This window comes from Telopea speciosissima, chromosome 9, assembly GCF_018873765.1.
Source record: "Telopea speciosissima isolate NSW1024214 ecotype Mountain lineage chromosome 9, Tspe_v1, whole genome shotgun sequence".
Taxonomy (NCBI): Eukaryota; Viridiplantae; Streptophyta; class Magnoliopsida; order Proteales; family Proteaceae; genus Telopea; species Telopea speciosissima.
In genome coordinates, this window is record NC_057924.1 from 19,227,415 (window position 1) to 19,231,471 (window position 4,057).

Here is a 4,057-nt window from a genome sequence, read left to right on the forward strand (position 1 = left end):
GTAAATGAATCTTCAAGAGGAAGAAGGGCGCAGATGGAAAGGTCGAGAGATTCAAAGCGAGACTGGTAGCAAAGGTTTATACCCAGAAAGAGGGTATAGATTATGAGGAAACCTTTTCACCAGTAGCGATGATGAAATCCATCAGGATTTTATTGGCTATCGCCGCACACTTTGATTATGAGATCTGGCAGATGGATGTGCAGACTGCATTTCTAAATGGGTTCCTTCAAGAGGAAATCTACATGGAACAGCCAGAGGGGTTCTCTTCCTTGGAAGAAGAAAGAAAGATGTGCAAATTGCAGAGGTCCATTTATGGGCTGAAGCAGGCTTCCAGGAGCTGGAACATCAGGTTTGATCAATCAATCAAATCGTTTGGTTTTGATCAAAACATGGATGAACCAAGCGTTTACAAAAAGATCAGTGGGAGGGTAGTATGTTTTCTTGTTTTATGCGTAGATGACATATTACTGATTGGTAACGATGTAGGATTCCTTTTATCAGTAAAACAGTGATTATCCACAACGTTTTAGATGAAAGACCTTGGTGAAGCTAGCTATATCCTTGGGATCAAACTTGTAAGAGATCGCCAAAAAAGGATGCTAGGCTTGTCACAGGCTACCTATATAGACAAAGTCCTGGCCAGATTTAGTATGGAGAACTCCAAGAGGGAATGTGTTCCCTTCAGGCATGGAGTCGGTCTTTCCAGATCTCAATGTCCTCAGTCTCAGACGGACATTGAAGAGATGAAGAGGATTCTCTATGCCTCAGCAGTAGGAAGTCTAATGTACGCTATGTTGTGTACGAGGCCAGACGTTTGCTATGCAGTAGGTATTGTGAGTCGTTACGAGTCTAATGAGTGGAGGTGCCATTGTATAGAGGAGTACAAAATAGAAATCTACAGCCGATCCCTATTTTTATGAACACCTTGTATCATGTGATGCGGCTAATAAGGTGTTTGGGTTAGGAAGTTCCTAACATTTCTGGAGTAGTCCCTGATCTTGTCAAGGGCCCCATTCCCCTGTTATATGACAACAGAGGGGCCATTGCACAAGCTAAGGAGCCTAGGGCTCATCAGAGGAACAAGCACGTGCAGTGGAAGTATCACCTCATCAGAGAGATTATCCAGCAGGGCGACTTGAGTATCTCCTAAGTGGACACAACTGAAAATGTGTCTGATGCCATGACAAAGGGTTTGTCACCAGGTGTGTTTGAGAAACACATGGAGGGCATGGGTTTAAAATGTATGCGGAAATGGCTTTGATATACAAGTGGGAGATTGTTGGACAAGTGTGTGTCCATCAAACCCGGTTCGATCCGGTTCAACCTGATTCACCTTTGTATTGAACATTTATACATTTTAGTTTAATATTGTCACATACGATATAAATTTTTTGAGCATTATGTGTCCGTAAGTTATACTTAAAATGGTAGTTACGACTAGGGTTTGGGCTGGGCACCCTTATCATATGGTCGTCGCATTGGGTATGTCTAGACATGTGATGTCATGGTACGAATGTAAGTGCTCACATGTTTGATGTGTGCATTGGCGAAGAATCTACTTTGTCGATTCCCTCATGTATTACTGTCAGATGTAGGAAGGGATAGACATGTGTCACCGACACCCTGTACCTGAGGGAACCCTGTCACTGCAAAGTGTGATCGCATTCTTTGGTTCATCAATGACTGAGACTCAAGCGAGTCAAAGCCGATGTTCTGGGAATGCGTGAACAATTTGTGAGTGAAGGAGTTATCCAACATGGTCCCCACTGCCCGATTGGGGAACACCAAGATAGAGAATGTCTGTGCATGGTCGGATCAGAATCTGGATCCAATACCGTTTTGGAAATGGTTTTGCAAAAATCTATTTTACATAAAATGATACATTATTTATAATTATTTGAATAAAGTGTTTTATCGAGTTTTGTGGGACCCGATCAGATGCACAGACGCTCGTATATGGACATGTACTATGGATTGGGATTTGACAGTACTTGTGTACATGCCCTAGATTCCATAATGATAGTGTTGATTAGTGGGGGGGTTGTATATGATAAATTGTTATCATATAGGGAATTATTTGGAATTTGCTAATTTAATTGACACCTTAATTATTAATGGATTTGGTGCTAATTGTAATTATCCATTAATAATTAAATAAAGAATCTAATTAATACTTTCCCTATTAGATTCTGATTCTTCACCTGTGGAGCACTTTGAGTTTAAACAGAACTGCCAAACAAAGAGAGAGAGTCAGACTCTCACAGGGATTCTATTAAATCCTACTAGGATTTAATTAAATTAAACCCTGTTATTATAAATAGGGGACCAACACATAGGAGGGAAAAAAAGCTCTCCACGTTTTTGAGCAAACACTCTCTCTCCTGCGTTTTTGGTTTCTCTCTCTCTCCCTCTTGTGATCTCTCTTCTTCTTCTTGCTTCTCTCACCTGTGTTTGAGAGTTAGGGTTTGTGAAACCCTAGATCTATGCTGAGGAGTTTGAGGACATCTGGGATTGGCGTGTAAAACCTTGGTAGCACCATTGAAGGTTCAGATCTGTTTGCTTGGAGCACTCACTGGAGGAAGAACCACTGTCTATTGGAGTAACAATACTTGAGGCTCACCAAGTTAACAGTTCTTTATTAATTCCTTCAATTTATTGATTATTAATATTTATGGGATGCAAAAGAAACTCGAATCGATTTAATTCCGCTGCGCATTCGAGTATGGGATGGATCCCTCTTGCCATGTGATGGACTAGAGATGAATTTCTCCGTCCCTATTGTGATAATTAATTTTATGGGACGCAATAGGGAAGGAGAAACTCTAATAGGGATACACCAAAGTTCCCATGGTCCCATGGGACACCATGGGATAACCAAGGCGTGCAAAACCCTAATTTTGTAGTATATTGGTTTTCCTAGGGAACCATGGCTTGATCCTTGGACTGTTGTTTGACCAACACTCCCGTCCCTCGGTGAATGTAGTGATTAAGATTGATGGTAAAAAGATACCTTAATGTTATAATTTTTCATACTTGGACACAATCATAAACAGAAAAGCAGAATCAGAATGGGGTGGGTGAAAAGTGCCTCCAAGGTGTTAATTTGATCGGCATACCATTGAAACTCAAATGACAATACTAGAAAAGAAAAATTAAGAAATTAATTCATTAAGAAAAACTTAGAGGTAGCTTCAATAGATAATCAGTTAATTAATTAGTCATTTGAAATGGTTTGAGCATTTATAATCAGTCATTGAATGCAGCATTACGAAAGAATGAAATGGTGCAAAATTAAAGGAGCCTTTGGATCATCAAATAACATGACATTGAATAGAGTTGAATAATGCAACATTGTTCATATAACTGACCCCGATTTGTTGGGTAAAGATTAGTTGAGTTAAAAAGGCATGGACCTGAACATCAGACCTGGACATCAAACCCAATCATGGCATGTATAATATGATAAGCCAGCCGGCCCAACAAATTGTCAGCTGTGAGGACTACCTTTAACAACGGTTTCCATGATCCATCATTCATAAGAACATGTAATTAATGGAAAACAAGCCTGAGATTGATCATTTCTCCTACCTTTTTATGGTGTCGTAGCTTGTATGTACCTTGACTCACATTAGCTGTTTGATGACCAATCCTCCATCACAATTCTTCTCTCAGACAAGCATCCACTGTTGAAGGTTCAAATAAATGTTAAACAAGGATGAACAAATGGCAAGCCGCAGGCCAGACATGGCATTATGGGAGCAGCTGATGCTCTCCAAACATAGCAAGAGATGAGCATATTTAAGAGATCGGTATTGGGTAAAAAGTTTTGAAAAGGACCCACTTAATTGGGTGAGTTTCTTCTTCCTTTTTTTTTTCCAGAAAGACTGAAAAGAAAGAAGAAATAGGATACCCGATCAATCTTTTTTTTTGAAGGGAGTTGGGGGGGGGGGATTTCACAACCATCAGAACAATTTACACAAAATTATAACCATTGCATTCTAGATCCCAAGAAGAAAATATTCAAAACCAGGGTCTCTGGATTTGATTGCTATCCATG